Source organism: Bufo bufo, chromosome 3 (genome assembly GCF_905171765.1).
Source record: "Bufo bufo chromosome 3, aBufBuf1.1, whole genome shotgun sequence".
NCBI classification, from domain to species: Eukaryota; Metazoa; Chordata; class Amphibia; order Anura; family Bufonidae; genus Bufo; species Bufo bufo.
Window position 1 is genome coordinate 491317353 of NC_053391.1, and position 24861 is coordinate 491342213.

General features: G+C 44.0%; 1 protein-coding gene across 1 annotated transcript in view; it reads right to left on the reverse strand.

Moving 5' to 3' along the window:
* The window catches only part of GPC6 (glypican 6), a 1575810-nt gene that overhangs the window by 67240 nt on the left and 1483709 nt on the right, over positions 1-24861 (reverse strand). The gene's annotated exons all lie outside the window — the stretch shown is intronic.

Sequence of the window (24861 nt, forward strand, 5' to 3'; positions counted from 1 at the left end):
CCCTTTGTACTTACAAAGTTGTTGTTAGAAATGAGCGAATGTCTAAAAAATTCGATTCGGCCGGTGCGTTGATTTTTCAAAAAAATTAGGTTCGATCCGAATTTATTTGCTGCGAATTGCGTTAAAAAATGGCTATTTCCTGGCTGCAGAGAGCCTTTATAGTGGTGTAGAACACTGTGCCTTGCAGTAACACGCATAGGGAGTCTACTGTGGTAGTGAAACGATACTGCGAGTCAGTAGGACATGCAGATGACAGGCATCGCTCTTTGAATCAATGCACACTTCTTTTATTTGGGCAAGTACGGGGCCAAAACTGACTAAATAAATCAAGTGTGAACTCAGCCTTACAAGTCTATGTTAGCATCAAGAAGAAGCGCACTCCCTTTACACTGTCGTCAGCTGATTCCACATAGATGTCTACAGAACCTGTTCTATTAAACATTTATATAAGTAGAGCCCCCCCAACAGTGTGGAGAGGGTGTCAGCAGTAGGTTTGTGTTGATGTCACTGATTATTTTGAGCTTCCTCTGATCCGTCAGAACAATAACCCCCAAAAATGGATCCTGTCTGTGGAGCATCCGCCTTCACTTGGTCAGCATTTGATCAGTAATCTATCAGTATTGCTAAAGCCCAAAAAACAGGAATGGATCCAAAACAGAGATGACACGTGAAATACCAAATCATAAGCCAATTCTGATGCAAAATAGGGACCATGTCATGCAGGCCTTACAAGCTGTTACATAGACAGGATCCGTTGTGCATCTCATTTTTCCTTCCTTCTGACAGATCAGAAGAAGGGTCAAATAAATGATGTCAGCCAGGCCAATATTAAAAATAGTGGCCCAGTCATGAAATGGGGAGTGTAGGAACAGCATGAGAAGTCCACAAAATGGCCCTATGACATTGTGGTGAGGTGGAAGCAGCATGAGGCGACCACAGAGTGGCCCAATGACAGAGTCTGGAGATGGCAGCAGCATCAGGAGGAGGCCACAGGGTGGCACAATGACAGTGTGGAGGTAGCAGCAGCAGCATCAGGAGGCCACAGAGTGGCACAGTGATAGAGTGTGGAGGTGGCGACAACAGCAGCATCAGGAGGAGGCCACAGAGTGGCACAATGACAGTGTGGAGGAGGCAGCAGCAACATTAGTTGTGTGACTCCGTTCGCCCAGGAAAACGAGGTGCAGAACAGCGTGACACTGTGAATTGTTCCTGCAGTGGAGGCTGAGGATATGGTGGAGGATAAGGAGGCAGAGGTCGACATTGTCGCCGGACCAGCGGCATGAGAACATGGAGGCGGAAGTGGCGTCACCTGGCCAAGGTGCTGGTGTGGCTGTGCAGGAACCACATTCACCCAGTGGGCCGTAAAGGACATGTATTGTCCCTGACCGTAGTTATAGCTCCACATGTGCACTTTGGCAGACACCGACAGGCTCAAGGACTGGCCCACCTTCTGTTCTACATATGTGTGCAGGGCTGGTACTGCCTTTTTGGCAAATAAATGACGGCTTGGGAATCTCCAATTTGGCTCGGCACAAGCTTTCAGTTCTCTGAAAGGTGCAGAGTCCACCACTTGGAAAGAGAGGGACTGCAGCACCAGCAGACTTGGCTGGCCAGTAGCTGCTGACTGTCCTCTAGTAGCTCATCCTTGCTGTATAGTGGAGCTGAGCCCACAGCATACAATACTTCTCTGGGCGAGGGAACAGAAAAGGACAGAGGCAGGTTGAGGACAGGTGAGGGCACAGGGCCTGCTCCCGGGTCATGCCAACTAAGGGTTGTGTCTGATGAACCCACCGACTGTTTGCTGGGGGTGTTCTTATGTTACTTGGGACAAAGTGGATGACCGAGTCAACCATTCAAGAACAGCTGGGTTGCTGGTCAAGACTCCCTAGATGACACCTGGAGCTCAGTCCTCTCTCTGAGACTCCTGTTGCCATGCACCCTTACTCGACTGTGACCTGTGCCTGCACCAGAAACATTTAGACCACTGCCACTTCCCTGTACATGGCCTGGCACTTCTCTGTCTGACATACTGTTAGAGCAAATAAATAAATAAAAAGGAAATTAAAACACCCCAAAAAAGTCTGTAATTTTCTCACTTCACTACACAATAGCTAATAAGCCCCTTTTTTCCTCCACTTATACACTCCACAAAAGGCTTTAGAACATATAACTGCACTGCTGAATGGCAAATAATATATATTTTTTTGCCACTAATACATGCCAAAAAGGGCTTTAGAACATATAACTGCACAGCTGAACAGCAAATAGGCCCTTATTTTTTACCACTTATACACGCCAGAAAAGGCTTTAGAACATATAACTGCACCGCTGAACGGCAAATATATATTTTTTTGCCACTAATACACGCCAAAAAGGGCTGTGATTTTCTCACTTCACCACACAACAGCTAATAAGCCATTTTTCCCCACTAATACAAGGCAAAAAATGCAAATAAGACGCAGAAATATTTCCTTGTAATAAACTCTGTTAATGGCTGTATCAAACAGCACTTGCACCCCAATAACAAGAACAGTTTGCTGGAATTACAGAGCTGTCAATTTGGATCCACAGTCAGTGCAGCAAGGTGTAATAGGATTGTTCCTATTACCCAGGTTGTAAACTCCCATACTGAACCCTGTTCTGCTTCAATACTGTGTATTAATTCCTCCCTATCCTTTTCCCACACTTTCCATGAACTTTTATTGAGCAAAATATTTTCAAGTCTTTCCTAGCACTGTACCTAGTGCCTGCTGACGTCTCTCCCTGCACTAAGTACACTGGAAAATGGCTGAATCCAAGATGGCTGAGGCTATTTATAGGGCTGTGACATCACAGGGCTGGCTGCTAATTGCCTGCATGCATGAAATTGTGGGTGATCCCTCATTCCCAGAGTTCCTTGCTCTATGTACTAACACGTGCTGCTGCCATTTTAGGAAAAAATGCGATTCGTTACCATGAAGCTTGAGTAAATTCGGATTTGGTGCGAATCAAATTTTTCCTGAGATTCGGTTAGAATTCCACTTCATCAACTTCGATTCGCTCATCTCTAGTTGTTGTCTTAATCAAATCACATATCACATCATATCACTGCCGGACCAGGGTTTTGCTCCGTTTCGTCAGGGGCGTGCCGAGATTCACTTCTGGTATGGGTGCATTTAAACCTCCTCATTCGGGACGTCACGTCCACAAAAATAAACTCCCTCTTATTATTATAGTGAGGTATTTTTCAATATAAATACATTTCCATATCTCTCAATAATAAAATTATACAAGCATTTTATAAATGTATAAAACCATTACAATAATATAATCATACATCCCATCACTGTTATAAAGCACTAGTTTTTTTTTCTACAGTTGCCTACAAGTGAAGCCTAGATGTTCCTTATTCTTGTGCAGTATTTCCTGTCCTGTATTCCCACTAATATCCACCGTATATGCTAGTAATAAAAGCTGTCTATCATATATAGCAGCCGGCAGTTAATACATCAATACTGCCTTCATATCCCAATCTGTATTCATGCCCGCAGGTTGTAAAGTTTTCATTTTTTTGTGTAGTCAGCTATTCCAGATAGTTAGGGTTTTCAAGTTAACCAGTTCAAGATTGGCCATTTACCCCATTCCTGATATATATATATATATATATATATATATATACACACACACTCACCTAAAGAATTATTAGGAACACCTGTTCTATTTCTCATTAATGCAATTATCTAGTCAACCAATCACATGGCAGTTGCTTCAATGCATTTAGGGGGGTGGTCCTGGTCAAGACAATCTCCTGAACTCCAAACTGAATGTCAGAATGGGAAAGAAAGGTGATTTAAGCAATTTTGAGCGTGGCATGGTTGTTGGTGCCAGACGGGCCGGTCTGAGTATTTCACAATCTGCTCAGTTACTGGGATTTTCACGCACAACCATTTCTAGGGTTTACAAAGAATGGTGTGAAAAGGGAAAAACATCCAGTATGCGGCAGTCCTGTGGGCAAAAATGCCTTGTGGATGCTAGAGGTCAGAGGAGAATGGGCCGACTGATTCAAGCTGATAGAAGAGCAACGTTGACTGAAATAACCACTCGTTACAACCAAGGTATGCAGCAAAGCATTTGTGAAGCCACAACATGCACAACCTTGAGGCGGATGGGCTACAACAGCAGAAGACCCCACCGGGTACCACTCATCTCCACTACAAATAGGAAAAAGAGGCTACAATTTGCACGAGCTCACCAAAATTGGACTGTTGAAGACTGGAAAAATGTTGCCTGGTCTGATGAGTCTCGATTTCTGTTGATACATTCAAATGGTAGAGTCCGAATTTGGCATAAACAGAATGAGAACATGTATCCATCCTCTGATGGCTACTTCCAGCTGGATAATGCACCATGTCACAAAGCTCGAATCAGTTCAAATTGGTTTCTTGAACATGACAATGAGTTCACTGTACTAAAATGACCCGCGCAGTCACCAGATCTCAACCCAATAGAGCATCTTTGGGATGTGGTGGAACGGGAGCTTCGTGCCCTGGATGTGCATCCCTCAAATCTCCATCAACTGCAAGATGCTATCCTATCAATATGGGCCAACATTTCTAAAGAATGCTATCAGCACCTTGTTGAATCAATGCCACGTAGAATTAAGGCAATTCTGAAGGCAAAAGGGGGTCCAACACTGTATTAGTATGGTGTTCCTAATAATTCTTTAGGTGAGTGTGTATATATATATATATATATATATATATATAAAACCAAAAAACGGAACAGCACCTCCAGAGACAAATCACAGGTGCAAGCTACCCGGCAATAATACAGCAAACAAATAAAGTAGCAGCACACCACTAAATGCACTAAGACTGAGTGAACAGGTGAATGTGTGAACAGGGTCAAATACATGACGCCAATACTTACTGATAAGCAGTGAAGAAGCTCTTAGCGCATATTATTGATCAAAAATATGTCAGGCCCACCTACCAGACGACAAGGTAGCTTCTTATCAGGTGGGACCTACTCTAACATGGTGGGTCCAGCTCCATTGTTACTCTCATTAAAAACACCAAGGGGTGGGGGATGGGCGGGGAGTGCTAAGTTCCAAAGAGGATGCCTAGTTCTCTATAATATACATATAGCCAAAAAAAAAGGAACAGCACCGCCAGAGACAAATCGCAGGTGCATGCTACCCGGCAATAATGCAGCAAACAAATAAAGTAGCAGCACACTACTAAATGCACTAAGAGTGAACAGGTGAATGTGTGAACAGGGTCAAATACATGATGCCAATACTTACTGTATTATTGCCGGGTAGCTTGCTATATATATATATATATATATATATTTTTTTTTTTTTTTTTCTTTTTTTTCTTTTTTGGCAACATGAATCTTTAAAAGCCATAACTTTCTTTCCACCTGTTTATGTAAATCATTTTTGTTCCTTTATTTTTAAATTTTTTTTTTTATACTTGGGAAAACTAAAAAAAAAAAAAAAAAAAAACCTGTGACCTCACGCTGTGCACGTCGGTTCACAGCATAGTCGGCGGCAGGATGAAGAGGATCGCGCGTCCGGAGCAGGAAAGTGTTTTTTTTATTTCATACCATATGAGGCTGATGGGGACTGATATAATGTGGCTGGGGACTGGTGAGAGACAATGGGGGGCTGATATAATACTTCTGGGGGCTGATATAACTCTGCTGGGGGCTGGTGAGATGCAATGGGGGCTGATATGAGAAGCATGGGGGCTAATATGAGAGTCTGGGGACTGATATAACGCTGCTGGGGGCTGATGAGAGGCAGTGGGGCTGATATAGGGCTGCTGGGGGCTGGTGAGAGGCAATGGGGCTGATATAAGGCTGCTGAGAGCTGATGAGAGACGCTGAGGGCTGATGAGAGGCAATGGGGGCTGATGAGAGGCATATGGGGGCTGATGAGAGGCATGGGGCTCTTATCTGAGGTCTGATTGGGGCCATTCTCATTGCGGTCTGAGCTGATGTCTGATTGGGGCTCTCATCTAAGGTCTTATTGGGCTCTTATTAACATTGTAACATTGGGGGTCTTATTGGGGCTGTCAGCTGAGGTCTAATTAACATTGGGGGTCTGATTGGTGATCTGTCAGGAGGTCTAATGAAATTTTTTTTTTTTTCTTATTGTCCTCCTCTAAAACCTAGGTACGTCTTATGGGCCGATGCGTCTTATAGGGCAAAAACATACAGTATGTTTTAAACTTTGTTTTATTTTTCCTTGTTATAAGTACATAGAGCATGATTTACGCATTCCTTTGAATTTGTAAATTCATTGCTATACACAAAATAGAACTCTATGCCCTCTAGGTTATTTGTTTGCAGGACATCTTTGGCTTCACACATAGTCAAATCCATCAAACTGACTGATCCAGGCCTCAAATTGCCCTTAGGTTAATGACTTCTCATTAGAAACTGCTGTTATTGCATATATATACACATACACCTTTAATAATGGGATTTATAATGTAGTAATAGAGGGGCACCTGCAAATATCTGAGCAAATTTTTTCTAAAGTTTATTAAATTCATTATTGTATGCAGAATTCCATATGCCTAGGCTATGTACATGGAATCTTCTTGTATTGGACAAGTTCTAAGGCCACTACATGTTTGCATTACTGCATAATTTGCTAAAGCTGCGACTTTGCAAAAGTCATCATATGAGGTATGTGTGCTCTAGAATAGATGCAACTTACATTTCAAAATGTATGTTCATTTATATATACTATTTTACAGTTTAGATTGCATCTTTCACATAAACATAAGCAGTGTTCCCTGTAAGTTGCCGCGCAGATTCATTTATGCCTCGGCTCAGGACCTCTGCAGGCCCGCTCACCGCCGCAGCCCAGACTTCATGTAATGATGCTTACAAGACGGTCTACATAGCAGCGGGAAGTACGTTTTATATAGTAATGTCGTTCATACTGGCTCCCTGCCTGTAAGCCATATACAGCTGACAAATAAGCCGTGAGATTTCCTGATGCTGTCGCTGCTTATTGGCCAGCTATACTTCAGCATCACCACATCTAGTCTCTGGCACGGCAGGGGCGTATCTCCGGCTGCCTGCGCCATTGCAGTGGGGGGACAAGAGGCCCGTAGTTCTTGAGGAGAAAAGTTTGGAAATCTCCCCCAGTGTGACGACCGCGGCCCAGTGACTGCATCAGTGACCAGCACTTTGTCAACCTTGGTAAGTAGAAGAGACTGCAGGCCTGGTGCAGCAGTCTAAATCACTTTGTGTGCGAGTGTACTAGTGTAATAATCAGTCAGTCACACACACTGTCCTGTAATGTGTAAGGGAGGGGTGGTGGGGGCTCTACACTGTGGTCTCTGGGTGGTGTGTATAGCCACAAAGGCTATCAGTAATAGGACAATAAGAGGCAGAGAATGAAACCCCATCAAATTACAGCATTTCACCCATAGACATATGCTTTAAGTTCTAAGGGGGGTTCAGTCTCTGACCCTCAGTGCACTATTACACTAATAGTCTTTGCTGATTGTACTAAATAATAGGACAATGAGAGCTTATATATAATATAATATAATATAATATATATATATATATATATATATACACTCACCTAAAGAATTATTAGGAACACCTGTTCTATTTCTCATTAATGCAATTATCTAGTCAACCAATCACATGGCAGTTGCTTCAATGCATTTAGGGGGGTGGTCCTGGTCAAGACAATCTCCTGAACTCCAAACTGAATGTCAGAATGGGAAAGAAAGGTGATTTAAGCAATTTTGAGCGTGGCATGGTTGTTGGTGCCAGACGGGCCGGTCTGAGTATTTCACAATCTGCTCAGTTACTGGGATTTTCACGCACAACCATTTCTAGGGTTTACAAAGAATGGTGTGAAAAGGGAAAAACATCCAGTATGCGGCAGTCCTGTGGGCAAAAATGCCTTGTGGATGCTAGAGGTCAGAGGAGAATGGGCCGACTGATTCAAGCTGATAGAAGAGCAACGTTGACTGAAATAACCACTCGTTACAACCAAGGTATGCAGCAAAGCATTTGTGAAGCCACAACATGCACAACCTTGAGGCGGATGGGCTACAACAGCAGAAGACCCCACCGGGTACCACTCATCTCCACTACAAATAGGAAAAAGAGGCTACAATTTGCACGAGCTCACCAAAATTGGACTGTTGAAGACTGGAAAAATGTTGCCTGGTCTGATGAGTCTCGATTTCTGTTGATACATTCAAATGGTAGAGTCCGAATTTGGCGTAAACAGAATGAGAACATGTATCCAGCCTCTGATGGCTACTTCCAGCAGGATAATGCACCATGTCACAAAGCTCGAATCAGTTCAAATTGGTTTCTTGAACATGACAATGAGTTCACTGTACTAAAATGGCCCCCACAGTCACCAGATCTCAACCCAATAGATCATCTTTGGGATGTGGTGGAACGGGAGCTTCGTGCCCTGGATGTGCATCCCTCAAATCTCCATCAACTGCAAGATGCTATCCTATCAATATGGGCCAAAATTTCTAAAGAATGCTACCAGCACCTTGTTGAATCAATGCCACGTAGAATTAAGGCAGTTCTGAAGGCAAAAGGGGGTCCAACACCGTATTAGTATGGTGTTCCTAATAATTCTTTAGGTGAGTGTATATATATATACAGTACAGACCAAAAGTTTGGACACACCTTCTCATTTTAAGAGTTTTCTTTATTTTCATGACTATGAAGGAATCAAAACTATGAATTAACACATGTGGAATTATATACATAACAAACAAGTGTGAAACAACTGAAAATATGTCATATTCTAGGTTCTTCAAAGTAGCCACCTTTTGCTTTGATTACTGCTTTGCACACTCTTGGCATTCCCCTAATGAGCTTCAAGAGGTAGTCCCCTGAAATGGTCTTCCAAAAGTCTTGAAGGAGTTCCCAGAGATGCTTAGCACTTGTTGGCCCTTTTGCCTTCACTCTGCGGTCCAGCTCACCCCAAACCATCTCGATTGGGTTCAGGTCCGGTGACTGTGGAGGCCAGGTCATCTGGCACAGCACCCCATCACTCTCCTTCATGGTCAAATAGCCTTTACTTTCAAAGTTTTCCCAATTTTTCAGGTGACTGACTGACCTTCATCTCTTAAAGTAATGATGGCCACTCGTTTTTCTTTACTTAACTGCTTTTTTCTTGCCATAATACAAATTCTAACAGTCTATTCAGTAGGACTATCAGCTGTGTATCTACCTGACTTCTCCTCAACGCCACTGATGGTCCCAACCCCATTTATAAGGCAAGAAATGCCACTTATTAAACCTGACAGGGCACACCTGTGAAGTGAAAACCATTTCAGGGGACTACCTTTTGAAGCTCATCAAGAGAATGCCAAGAGTGTGCAAAGCAGTAATCAAAGCAAAAGGTGGCTACTTTGAAGAACCTAGAATATGACATATTTTCAGTTGTTTCACACTTGTTTGTTATGTATATAATTCCACATGTGTTAATTCATAGTTTTGATGCCTTCAGTGTGAATCTACAATTTTCATAGTCATGAAAATAAAGAAAACTCTTTGAATGAGAAGGGGTGTCCAAACTTTTGGTCTGTACTGTATATATATATATATATATATATATATATATAAAATCCAAGAAAATAAGACCACAGTATTGCAGGGGGAAGTCACAAATATTAAACAGCTTTATTCAAAAAGGTACCTTTGACTGCTTGACATCATGTGATGGATGTACGTTTTTGAATAAAGCTACTTAATATTTTTGACTTACCCCTGCAATACTCTGGTCTTCTTTTCTTGGCTGTTAAACCAAGCTGTTGTTCTGGTGGCAAAGTGCACAACGGGAGAAGAATCTTTACTGCTGACTCTTAATATTTTATATTTAGTTGGGGGAACCCACTATTTTTTGCTATGGGGCCCCTTGATTTCTATGTACGCCCCTTTTCAGGAGTCCTGTGCTGCACTCCAAGGTGGCCCTGTCTCCTTCCTTGTCCGCTGCTGCTACTGGAAGAGGAGAATATGTGCAACACGGCAAAAGAGGGGAAAAGAGGAGGGGATGACATGTTCTAAGACCTAGCCCCCCAGTCAAAGTGTTGAAGTGGTACCCGAGATCCCCAACGGCCAAGCCAAGTAATTGTAAGTTTTCTTGTGGAATAAGTTTATGTTATACACATATAGCATACACTGTGCCACACAATATACAGTATACCTCTACACTGTGTAGGGGTTATACAGTATATTGTACAGCATGGCGCAGGGATATTGTCAGGCATGGTGTAACCTCTATACATTTGCTCTATAGTATACATTATAATCCCTGTACCATGCCGTACAATATACATTATAATCCCTGCACCATGCTGTATAATATACTGTACATTTTAATCCCTGCACCATGCTATACAATATACATTATAATCCATACACCATGCCGTTCAATATACAGTATAACACCTACACTGTGGTGTTATATTGTATATTGTACAGCATGGTGTATAGATGATAATGTATATTATACAGCATGGTGCAGGAATTATAATGTATGTTGTACAGCATGGTGTATGGATTATACTTTACATTTTACTGTTTAGTGTATAGATTATAATTAGAGATGAGCGAATCAAATCAGACGAAGTGGTATTCGATCTAAATTTCAGGAAAAATTTGATTCGCAACGAATGCAAATTTTCTCGCGCTTCGTAGTAACTAATCGCTATCTTTCCTAAAATGGTGGCTACAATGGTGGCTACACATGTGAGGACATGGGGCAAGGAACTCTGGTAGGGCAGGCTGACCCATAATGCTATGCATGCAGCCAATCAGAAGCCAGCCACCCCTGTGATGTCACAGCCCTATAAATACGGTGGCCATCTTAGAGTCAGACATTTTCCAGCGTTCTGAGTGCAGGGACAGCAATAGGAAAAACCTCATTGTGAAAAAAACAAAAATGAAAAAACGATTTATATCTGCAGGGAAAGGATATGGATGAATCATTTCACAGCATTGACGTGCAGGGAGAGACGTCAGAAGGCGCTAGAGACAGGGACAGAAAAGCAATTTACAAGTGCAGGGAAAGGATAGGGAGAAATCATTTCACAGCATCTTAGTGCAGGGAGAGATGTCTGAAGTCGCTAGGGACAGTGCTAGAAAAACCTCATTGTGAAAAAAGCGATTTATAAGTGCAGGGAAACATTGTTTTGGGATCCAAATAGCCATTATACAGCTCTGGCATTCCAGCAATCTGTTCTTGTTATTGGGGTGCAAGTGGAAAAAGAAAAAATATATACACATTTCACTTCTGCAGTTATATGTGTTGAAAGAGTTTAGTGGCCTATTTTAGTACAAAAGCAAAAATATATACGCATTTCACTTGTGCAGTTATATGTGGTGAAAGCGTTCAGTGTCCTATTTCCGTACAAAAAGGAAACAAATATATGCACTTCACTGTTGCATTTATTCGTGGTGAAAGAGTTTATTGGCCTATTTCAGTACAAAAAGCAAAAATATATACGCATCTCACTTCTGCAGTTATATGTGCTGAAAGCGTTCAGTGTCCTAATCAGTACAAAAAGGAAAAAAATATACCCACTTCACTGTTGTATTTATTTGTGGTGAAAGAGTTTAGTGGCCTATTTCAGTACAAAAAGAAAAATATATTCTCAGTTCACTTCTGCAGTTATATGTGTTGAAAGTGTTTATTGGTCTATTTCAGTACAGAAAGTAAAATTTATACGCACTTCATTGGTGCATTCATTTTATCTAAAAGCCTTTAGTGGCCTATTTCAGTACAAAAAGAAAAATATATTCTCCGTTCACTTCTGCAGTTATATGTGTTGAAAGTGTTTATTGGTCTATTTTAGTAAAGAAAGTAAAATATATACGCACTTCATTGGTGCATTCATTTTAGCTAAAAGCGTTTAGTGGCCTATTTCAGTACAAAAAGAAAAATATATTCTCAGTTCACTTCTGCAGTTCTATGTGTTGAAAGCATTTATTGGCCTATTTCAGTACAGAAAGTAAAATATATATGCACTTCACTGTTGCATCTATTTATGGTGAAAGACTTTAGTGGCCTATTTCAGTACAAAACAAAAAATATATACATATTTCACTTCTGCAGTTATATGTGGTGAAAGCGTTCAGTGTCCTATTTCAGTACAAAAAGGAAAAAATATATGCACTTCACTGTTGCATTTATTTGTGGTGAAATTGTTTAGTAGCCTATTTCAGTACAAAACAAAAAATATATACTCATAGAATGTGTCGGCAGATAAGAAACATTTGGCCAATCTAGTCTGCCCAATATACTGAATGCTATGAATAGCCCTTGGCCCTATCTCATATGAAGGATGGCCTTATGCCTATCCCATGCATGCTTAAACTCCTTCACTGTATTTGCAGCTACCACTACTGCAGTGATATGTGGTGAAAGCGTTCAGTGTCCTATTTCAGTACAAAAATGAAAAAAATATACGCACTTCACTGTTGCATTTATTTGTGATGAAAGAGTTTAGTGGCCTATTTCAGTACAAAAAGGGAAAATATATATGCATTTCACTTCTGCAGTTATATGTGTTGAAAGTGTTTATTGGTCTATTTCAATACAGAAAGTAAAATATATATGCACTTCACTGGTGCATTTATTTTATCTAAAAGTCTTTAGTGGCCTATTTCAGTACAAAAAGAAAAATATATTCTCAGTTCACTTCTGCAGTTATATGTGTTGAAAGTGTTTATTGGCCTAATCCAGTAAAGAAAGTAAAATATATACAAACTTCACTGCAGTTATATGTGGTGAAAGCATTTCAGTACAAAAAGGAAACAAATATACACACTTCACACTTGCATTTATTTGTGATGAAAGAGTTTAGTGGCCTATTTCAGTACAAAAAGGAAAAATATATATGCATTTTACTTCTGCAGTTATATGTGCTTAAAGCGTTCAGTGTCCTATTTCAGTACAGAAAGGAAAATACTGTATATGCGCACTTCACTGGTGCATTTATTTTAGCTAAAAGCGCTTAGTGGCCTATTTTAGTGCAAAAAGAAAAATACATTCTGCGTTTACTTCTGCAGTTATACGTGTTAAAAATGTTTATTGGCCTATTTCAGTACAGAAAGTTAAATATATACGCACTTCACTGGTGCATTTATTTTAGCTAAAAGCGTTTAGTGGCCTATTTCAGTACAAAAAGAAAAATACATTACGCACTTCACAGTTGCATTTATTTATGGTGAAAGACTTTAGTGGCCTATTTCAGTACAAAACAAAATATATATACACATTTCACTACTGCAGTTATATGTGGTGAAAGCGTTCAGTGTCCTATTTTAGTACAAAATTGGAAAAAATATACATACTTCACTGTTGCATTTATTTGTGGTGAGAGAGTTTAGTGTCCTATTTCAGTACAAAAAGGAAAAAAATATACGCACTTCACAATTACATTTATTTGTGGTGAAAGAGTTTAGTGGCCTATTTCAGTTCAAAAAGGAAAAAATACATATGCATTTCACTTCTGCAGTTATATGTGGTGAAAGCAATCATTGTCCTATATTAGTACAAAAAAGGAAAAAAATATACGCACTTCACTGTTGCATTTATTTGGGGTGAAAGACTTTAGTGGCCTATTTCAGTGCAAAAATGGAAAAATATATATGCCTTTCACTTCTGCAGTTATATGAGGTGAAAGCGTTTAGTGTCCTATTTCCGTACAAAAGGAAAAAAATATGCGCATTTCACTGGTGCATTTATTTCTGCTAAATGGGCTAAACTGGAAGAGGAGGAGGAGGAGGAGGGGGAGGAGGAAAAAAATATACGCACTTCACTGTTGCATTTATTTGGGGTGAAAGACTTTAGTGGCCTATTTCAGTGCAAAAATGGAAAAATATATATGCCTTTCACTTCTGCAGTTATATGAGGTGAAAGCGTTTAGTGTCCTATTTCCGTACAAAAGGAAAAAAATATGCGCATTTCACTGGTGCATTTATTTCTGCTAAATGGGCTAAACTGGAAGAGGAGGAGGAGGGGGAGGAGGACATTGGAGCACAGGCAATGTGTAGCAAACTGGGTGGTTTTTCTACTCAGGTGACAGGAGAGGAGCAGGAGCAGGCAGAGGAGCTACAGGGGGATGAGGAAGACGAGACAGATGACCCAGACACACCATGGCAGTATGCAGTGAAGATGGAGGCAGGAAGTCCCTCCGAGTCACTTGCACAAATGGCCCGATGCATGCTCACTTGCTTGCGTAGTGACATTCGAATTGTCACCATTCGGAAGAGGGATGACTTCTGGCTCTCCACCTTGTTGTACCCTCTCTACTGGTTCAGAATGGGGCCTTTTTTACTCCCACTGAGAGGGAGGACAAACTGAACTACTACAGAGAAATCCTATGTAGTCAGTTGGCCGCTGCCTATCTGCGCCATCGTCCATGCTCTCGCAGGTCTGACTGGGGGGGCCCTCTGCGCTCACGTTCCACTGCCGTGGCTGCTGGGGAGGGGTGGGGTGACAGGAGCAGTACCAGCTCCATCAGCAGCAGCGTTAGTCTACAGTCGCTGATGAGCAGCTTTCTTCACCAACATAGTAAAGAAACTACTCACCAGCAGCATCAGCAGGTAGACCTGGAGCAGGACCTGAACCAGAAGGTGGTGGCATACTTGGACAGCACCCTGCCACCCCACATTGAAGATCCGCTGGAACACTGGGCAGCCAAACTTGATTTGTGTCCGCAACTGGCCGAGCTTGCCCTGGAAAAGCTGTCCTACCCGGCCAGTAGAGTCGCAGCAGAGCGGATGTTTAGTGTGGCGGGGGCCATAGTTACCCCAAAGACAACTCGTCTGTCCACCCAAAATGTGGAGAGACTGATCTGTGTCAAGATGAATCAGGCGTGGATCAGTCAGGATTTCCAACCACTAATTCCCGAAGCATCAGACTACATCATCCATGGTGCCACACCAACACTTGTTGAAAAAAGAGTCCGGTTTCTTCTGGCTACCTGCCTCAGCTACTACTCTGATGCTGCCACCCGCATGATGCAACACATCTGATGCCAAGTGCTCCTTCTTTCACCCACCTTCGTCAGCGGGTACTGGGATTGCCACCCACCACCCCACTCTGTCACCTGGTCACTTTGTGGTCTCCTGATGCAGCTGCTGCTGCCATCTCCACACTATGTCACCTTGCCACTCTGTGGTATCCTCCTGCTGCTGCCTTATCCACACTATGTCACTTTGCCACTCTGTGGTATCCTGATGCGTCTGCTGCCATCTCCACATTATGTTACCTTACCACTCTGTGGTATTTTGATGCTGCTGCCATATCCACACTATGTCACCTTGCTACTCTGTGGTATCCTGATGCTGCTGCTGCTTCCATATCCACACTATGTCACCTTGTCACTCTGTGTTATCCTGCTGCTGCTGCCGACTCCACACTATGTCACCTTGGCACTCTGTGGTGTTCTGATCCTGCTGCTGCCATCAACACACTATGTCACCTTACCACTCTGTGGTCTCCTGATACTGCTGCTGCCATATTCACACTATGTCACCTTGCCACTGTATGGTATCCTGACTCTTCTGCTGCTGGCATCTCCACACTATGTCACGTTGCTACTCTGTGGTCTCCTGATGCTGCTGCCTTCACCACACTATGTCACCTTGCCACTCTGTGTTATCCTGATGCTGCTGCTGCCATCTCCACACTATGTCACCTTACCACTCTGTGGTCTCCTGATACTGCTGCTGCTATATTCACACTATGTCACCTTGCCACTGTATGGTATCCTGACTCTTCTGCTGCTGGCATCTCCACACTATGTCACGTTGCTACTCTGTGGTCTCCTGATGCTGCTGCCTTCACCACACTATGTCACCTTGCCACTCTGTGGTCTCCTGCTGCTGCCTTATCCACACTGTCACCTTTTCACTCTGTGTTATCCTGATGCTGCTGCTGCCATCTCCACACTATGTCACCTTGCCACTCTGTATCCTGATGCTGCTGCTGCCATATCCACACTATGTCACCTTGCCACTCTGTGGTATCCTGCTGCTGCTGCCGACTCCACACTATGTCACCATGCCACTCTGTGGTCTTCTGATACTGCTGCTGCTGGCATCTCCACACTATGTCACGTTGCTACTCTGTGGTCTCCTGATGCTGCTGCCTTCACCACACTATGTCACCTTGCCACTCTGTGGTATTCTCCTGCTGCTGCCTTATCCACACTATGTCACCTTGCCGCTCTGTGTTTCCTGATGCTGCTGCTGCCATCTCCACACTATATCACTTTGCCACTCTGTGGTATCCTAATGCTGCTGCTGCCATATCCACACTATGTCACCTTACCACTCTGTGGTATCCTGCTGCTGCTGACGACTCCACACTATGTCACCTTGCCACTCTGTGGTCTTCTGATCCTGCTGCTGGCATCTCCACACTATGTCACGTTGCTACTCTGTGGTATCCTCCTGCTGCTGCCTTATCCACACTATGTCACTTTGCCACTCTGTGGTATCCTGATGCGTCTGCTGCCATCTCCACATTATGTTACCTTGCCACTCTGTGGTATTCTGATGCTGCTGCCATATCCACACTATGTCACCTTGCCACTCTGTGGTGTCCTCCTGCTGCTGCCTTATCCACACTATGTCACTTTGCCACTCTGTGGTATCCTGATGCGTCTGCTGCCATCTCCACATTATGTTACCTTGCCACTCTGTGGTATTCTGATGCTGCTGCCATATCCACACTATGTCACCTTGCCACTCTGTGGTCTTCTGATACTGCTGCTGCTGGCATCTCCACACTATGTCACGTTGCTACTCTGTGGTCTCCTGATGCTGCTGCCTTCACCACACTATGTCACCTTGCCACTCTGTGGTATTCTCCTGCTGCTGCCTTATCCACACTGTCACCTTTCCACTCTGTGTTATCCTGATGCTGCTGCTGCCATCTCCACACTATGTCACCTTGCCACTCTGTATCCTGATGCTGCTGCTGCCATATCCACACTATGTCACCTTGCCACTCTGTGGTATCCTGCTGCCGACTCCACACTATGTCACCTTGCCACTCTGTGGTCTTCTGATACTGCTGCTGCCTTATCCACACTATGTCACCTTGCCGCTCTGTGTTTCCTGATGCTGCTGCTGCCATCTCCACACTATGTCACTTTGCCACTCTGTGGTATCCTAATGCTGCTGCTGCCATATCCACACTATGTCACCTTACCACTCTGTGGTATCCTGCTGCTGCTGATGACTACACACTATGTCACCTTGCCACTCTGTGGTCTTCTGATCCTGCTGCTGGCATCTCCACACTATGTCACGTTGCTACTCTGTGGTCTCCTGATGCTGCTGCCTTCACCACACTATGTCACCTTGCCACTCTGTGGTATTCTCCTGCTGCTGCCTTATACACACTATGTTACCTTGTCACTCTGTGTTATCCTGATGCTGCTGCTGCCATCTCCACACTATGTCACCTTGCCACTCTGTGGTATCCTGATGCTGCTGCCATATCCACACTATGTCACCTTGCCACTCTGTGGTATCCTGCTGCTGCTGCCGACTCCACGCTATGTCGCCTTGCCACTCTGTGGTCTTCTGATCCTGCTGCTGCTGGCATCTCCATACTATGTCATGTTGCTACTCTGTGGTCTCCTGATGCTGCTGCCTTCACCACACTATGTCACCTTGCCACTCTGTGTTATCCTGCTGCTGCCGACTTTACAATATGTCACCTTACCACTCTGTGGTGTTCTGATCCTGCTGCTGCCATCTCCACACTAAGTCACCTTACCACTCTGTGGTCTCCTGATACTGCTGCTGCCATATTCACACTATGTCACCTTGCCACTGTATGGTATCCTGACTCTTCTGCTGCTGGTATCTCCACACTATGTCACGTTGCTACTCTGTGGTCTCCTGGTGCTGCTACCTTCACCACACTATGTCACCTTGCCACTCTGTGGTATCCTCCTGCTGCTGCCTTATCCACGCTGTCACCTTGCCACTATGTGTTATCCTGATGCTGCTGCCATCTCCACACTATGTCATATTGCCACTCTGTATCCTGATGCTGCTGCTGCTGCCATATCCACACTATGTCACCTTGCCACTCTGTGGTATCCTGCTGCTGCTGCCATATCCACACTATGTCACTTTGCCACTCTGTGGTATCCTGATGCGTCTGCTGCCATCTCCACATTATGTTACCTTACCACTCTGTGGTATTTTGATGCTGCTGCCATATCCACACTATGTCACCTTGCTACTCTGTGGTATCCTGATGCTGCTGCTGCTTCCATATCCACACTATGTCACCTTGTCACTCTGTGTTATCCTGCTGCTGCTGCCGACTCCACACTATGTCACCTTGGCACTCTGTGGTGTTCTGATCCTGCTGCTGCCATCAACACACTATGTCACCTTACCACTCTGTGGTCTCCTGATACTGCTGCTGCCATATTCACACTATGTCACCTTGCCACTGTATGGTATCCTGACTCTTCTGCTGCTGGCATCTCCACACTATGTCACGTTGCTACTCTGTGGTCTCCTGATGCTGCTGCCTTCACCACACTATGTCACCTTGCCACTCTGTGTTATCCTGATGCTGCTGCTGCCATCTCCACACTATGTCACCTTACCACTCTGTGGTCTCCTGATACTGCTGCTGCTATATTCACACTATGTCACCTTGCCACTGTATGGTATCCTGACTCTTCTGCTGCTGGCATCTCCACACTATGTCACGTTGCTACTCTGTGGTCTCCTGATGCTGCTGCCTTCACCACACTATGTCACCTTGCCACTCTGTGGTCTCCTGCTGCTGCCTTATCCACACTGTCACCTTTTCACTCTGTGTTATCCTGATGCTGCTGCTGCCATCTCCACACTATGTCACCTTGCCACTCTGTATCCTGATGCTGCTGCTGCCATATCCACACTATGTCACCTTGCCACTCTGTGGTATCCTGCTGCTGCTGCCGACTCCACACTATGTCACCATGCCACTCTGTGGTCTTCTGATACTGCTGCTGCTGGCATCTCCACACTATGTCACGTTGCTACTCTGTGGTCTCCTGATGCTGCTGCCTTCACCACACTATGTCACCTTGCCACTCTGTGGTCTTCTGATCCTGCTGCTGGCATCTCCACACTATGTCACGTTGCTACTCTGTGGTATCCTCCTGCTGCTGCCTTATCCACACTATGTCACTTTGCCACTCTGTGGTATCCTGATGCGTCTGCTGCCATCTCCACATTATGTTACCTTGCCACTCTGTGGTATTCTGATGCTGCTGCCATATCCACACTATGTCACCTTGCCACTCTGTGGTGTCCTCCTGCTGCTGCCTAATCCACACTATGTCACTTTGCCACTCTGTGGTATCCTGATGCGTCTGCTGCCATCTCCACATTATGTTACCTTGCCACTCTGTGGTATTCTGATGCTGCTGCCATATCCACACTATGTCACCTTGCCACTCTGTGGTCTTCTGATACTGCTGCTGCTGGCATCTCCACACTATGTCACGTTGCTACTCTGTGGTCTCCTGATGCTGCTGCCTTCACCACACTATGTCACCTTGCCACTCTGTGGTATTCTCCTGCTGCTGCCTTATCCACACTGTCACCTTTCCACTCTGTGTTATCCTGATGCTGCTGCTGCCATCTCCACACTATGTCACCTTGCCACTCTGTATCCTGATGCTGCTGCTGCCATATCCACACTATGTCACCTTGCCACTCTGTGGTATCCTGCTGCTGCTGCCGACTCCACACTATGTCACCTTGCCACTCTGTGGTCTTCTGATACTGCTGCTGCCTTATCCACACTATGTCACCTTGCCGCTCTGTGTTTCCTGATGCTGCTGCTGCCATCTCCACACTATGTCACTTTGCCACTCTGTGGTATCCTAATGCTGCTGCTGCCATATCCACACTATGTCACCTTACCACTCTGTGGTATCCTGCTGCTGCTGATGACTACACACTATGTCACCTTGCCACTCTGTGGTCTTCTGATCCTGCTGCTGGCATCTCCACACTATGTCACGTTGCTACTCTGTGGTCTCCTGATGCTGCTGCCTTCACCACACTATGTCACCTTGCCACTCTGTGGTATTCTCCTGCTGCTGCCTTATACACACTATGTTACCTTGTCACTCTGTGTTATCCTGATGCTGCTGCTGCCATCTCCACACTATGTCACCTTGCCACTCTGTGGTATCCTGATGCTGCTGCTGCTTCCATATCCACACTATGTCACCTTGTCACTCTGTGTTATCCTGCTGCTGCTGCCGACTCCACACTATGTCACCTTGGCACTCTGTGGTGTTCTGATCCTGCTGCTGCCATCAACACACTATGTCACCTTACCACTCTGTGGTATCCTGATGCTGCTGCCATATCCACACTATGTCACCTTGCCACTCTGTGGTATCCTGCTGCTGCTGCCGACTCCACGCTATGTCGCCTTGCCACTCTGTGGTCTTCTGATCCTGCTGCTGCTGGCATCTCCATACTATGTCATGTTGCTACTCTGTGGTCTCCTGATGCTGCTGCCTTCACCACACTATGTCACCTTGCCACTCTGTGTTATCCTGCTGCTGCCGACTTTACAATATGTCACCTTACCACTCTGTGGTGTTCTGATCCTGCTGCTGCCATCTCCACACTAAGTCACCTTACCACTCTGTGGTCTCCTGATACTGCTGCTGCCATATTCACACTATGTCACCTTGCCACTGTATGGTATCCTGACTCTTCTGCTGCTGGTATCTCCACACTATGTCACGTTGCTACTCTGTGGTCTCCTGGTGCTGCTACCTTCACCACACTATGTCACCTTGCCACTCTGTGGTATCCTCCTGCTGCTGCCTTATCCACGCTGTCACCTTGCCACTATGTGTTATCCTGATGCTGCTGCCATCTCCACACTATGTCATATTGCCACTCTGTATCCTGATGCTGCTGCTGGCATCTCCACACTATGTCACATTGCTACTCTGTGGTCTCCTGATGCTGCTGCCTACACCACACTATGTCACCTTGCCACTCTGTGGTATCCTCTTGCTGCTGCCTTATCCACACTATGTCCCCTTGCCACTCTGTGTTATCCTGATGCTGCTGCTGCCATCTCCACACCACTATGTCACCTTGCCACTCTGTGGTATCCTGATGCTGCTGCCATATCCACACTGTCACCTTGCCACTCTGTGGTCTTCTGATCTTGCTGCTGCTGCCATCTCCACACTGTCACCTAGCCACTCTGTGGTATCCTCCTGATGCTGCTGTCGCCACCTCCAGACTCTGTCTTTCTGCCACTTTGTGGCCTCCTCCTGATGCTGCTGCTGCCGCCACCTACACACTCTGTCATTGGGCACCTCTGTGGTCTCCTCATGCTGCTGCCAACTCCAGACTCTTTCATTGTGCCAGTCGGTGGCCTCCTCCTGATGCTGCTAACGCATGCCATCTCCACGCTTTGTCATTGGGCCACTCTGTGGTCTCCTCATGCTGCTGCCAACTCCATTCTCTGTCATTGTGCCACTTAGTGGCCTTATCCTGATGCTGCTGCTGCCGCCACCTCCAGACTCTGTCATTGTGCCACTCTGTAGCCTCCTCCTGATGCTGCTGCTGCCGTTGCTGCCTCCACACTCTGTCATTGGGCTACTCTGTGGTCTCCTCATGCTGCTGCCAACTCCAGACTTTGGCATTGTGCCACTCGGTGGCCTCCTCATACTGCTGCCACCTCTACAATCTCTCGTCGTCGTGCTACTCTGGCCTCCTCATGCTGCTGACACCTCCACACTTTGTCGTCGTGCCACTCTGTGGCCTCCTCATGCTGCTGCCACCTCCACAATATCTCGTCATCATGCTACTCTGTGGCCTCTTCATGCTGCGGCCCCCTCCACAATATCTTGTTATCATGCTACTCTGTGGCCTTTTCATGCTGCTGCCACCTCCACATTCTTTTGTTGTTGTGCCAGTCTGTGGCCTCCTGATGCTGCCGCAACCTTCAGACTCTGTCATTGGGCCACTCTGTGGTCTCCTCATGCTGCTTTCACCTCACCACTATGTCATAGGTCATAACTGGGCCACTATTTTGCCTTTCGGCCTGGCTGACATCAGCATTTACTTGACCTTTCTTCTGATCTGTCAGAAGGAAGGAAAAATGAGACGCACAACGGATACTGTCTGTGTAGCAGCTGTAAGGCCTGTATGGTCACATCAGAATTGGCTTAAGATTTGGAAGCTAAAAGCAGGAGTGGGTACAAAACACAGAAGACATGCAAGACATGCATGTCATACGGACTCACAGTATTATTTCACTACCAAAGCAGACCCCCTATGTGCATTACTACAAGGCACAGTGTTCTACACCACTATAGAGGCTCTTAGCAGTTTTTTTTAACGTAATTCGGCAAAAATATATTCGGATCGAACCACATTTTTCCCGATTTTTTTTTTTTAAACATTCACTCATCTCTAATTATAATGTATATTATACAGCATTGTGCAGGAATTATAATGTTAATGTACAGCATGGTGTATGGATTATACTTTATATTTTACTGTATGGTGTATGGATTATAATGTATATTATATAGCATGGTGCAGGGATTATAATGTATATTACACAGCATAGTGCAGGGATTATAATGTATATTACACAGCATGGTGCAGGGATTATAATTTATACTGTACAGCATGGTGCAGGAATTATACTGTATATTGTAAAGCATGGTGTTTGAACTATACTATATATTGTACGGCACGGTGCAGGAATTATAATGTATTCTGTACAGCATGGTGTAGGGATTATACTGTATATTACACAGCATTTTGCAGGGATTATACTGTATTGTATGGATGGTGCAGAGGTTACACTGTATGCTCTTTAATGTGACAATTATTTTAGGTTATCCTATCGCCCACCTTTGATGGCGCTGTGCCCAGCTCTGAGCCGACCCCACTCATCAGCTGCCAAGGCTTAGAGGGAACACTGCACATTAGCAGCAACGGCAGTATGGAGGACATTATTTAGCAATAACAAGCAGTGTTTCTACGAATCCAACACTAGGGCGAGACAGTAGAAGCAACAGCTGTGTCTTTATAAACCTATGTCTCTTTCTTTCTCTCTGTGTCAGTGTGTCTCTCTGCAGCTGCTCACTCCTACTTCTCCCTCACCTTAGATTTCTATGAGTAGCAGCTGTAACCTGATTTCTCAGTGTACTGACTTTTTTGTATGGATTTTATCACAGAATTTTACAGTGAGTAATCAATGCAGGAGGTAGTTCAGAGGAGAGGAACCTGATAAGTGGAGAAATGCATTTTTCAGTAATATGAGATTATAAAACTATAAACAGACGACCACCTTGTTGGTTGACAGATATACTTGTAAATGAACTATGCTCCTTTAACCCCTTACTGCTCCATGCCATGACTATGTAGCCTAGGAAGCACTACATTAGAGGACCATGCTGTACATTTACAGCATGGAGAGGGCTCAGCTCAAAAACTGATTTGCATGAACAGCAGGTGTCAACTGTAACAGACACCCCACTGCAATGGCCGAGATAGGTGCTAGTGGCGATCCCCACCATTTAATTCTTCAGATATGAAAAATCTGTGAGGTCACAATGCTCACTGCACCCCATATCAATCCTTGAAAGGTGTAGTTTACAAAATGGGGCCTTTTGGAGATTTTTCTCATATTTTAGAACCTCAAGGCATTTGCAAACCTGAAACAGTGCCTAAAAAAACTTTCTAAAAAACAGAGATCCAAAATCCACAAGATGCTCCTTCAATTCTGAGGCCGGTATTTTAGTTAATCTAGAGCCACATATGGAATATTTCTAAACACCGCAAGATCAAGCTAATGCGTTCAATGTATTTAATATGTATTTATTCCATTTTTATCACCTGCTGTGTTCAAAATAAATAGAAAATGAAAATCTGCAAGAAAAAATAAATTGCCTCACATTTTGCAATAATTCCTGTGAAACACCTGTAAACAAATGTCCTAAATCTCATTTTGAATACTTTGAGGGGTGAAGATTTTAAAATGGGGTGATTTACAGGGGGTTCTAATATACATGCCTCTCAAAGTCACTTTAGAACTGAATTGGTCTCTAAAAAAAATATAGGATTTGGAAATTTTCCTGAAAATTTTTAAAATTGCTGCTACAATTATAAGCATCCTCTAGTGCATGCCAAAAATAGAGGTACTTTAAAAATATTATGTCAACAAAAAAGCAGACACATGGAAAATGGTAAAATGAACCTTTAGTGCGTTATGTCTGTTTTAAAAGCATACAGTTTTAAATCTTGAAAATTGCTAAATTTTCCAAATTTTTGTTAAATTGCAGATTTTGTTAGACAAAAACAAAACCCAAATTTTCCACTAACATAAATTACAGAATGTCATGAAAATACAATGCTTGGATATGTAAAGGCGTTCCAAAATTACCACTTATGGTACATGTCAGATTAGGCTGCATCTTTAAGGCAAAAATAGGATTCATTCTTCAGGGGTTAATTATAAGTATATTTAAATAATAAGGTTTAAAATTACTTATGGAAAGTCTCAAACATTACCCTCATCATTGTCTTTAGGTATCTGACAGGACATAGCTTCTGTATGTGTCCACTTTGGCGTATTATGCATGTAGCAGATTGTGACCTAAAGTGCAAAGTTTAATGGCAATAAAAAGAATAACGGTTGTGATTCCTGTTTCTGTACTTTACCTGTTGGCTGGTTAGATATAGGTATTAGAATTTGAATTGCTTAGCCCAGTCTACTGGGCTTGTAGTCTTATAGAACCTAAGTCATCACAAATCCCCTTAACTTGATAATGA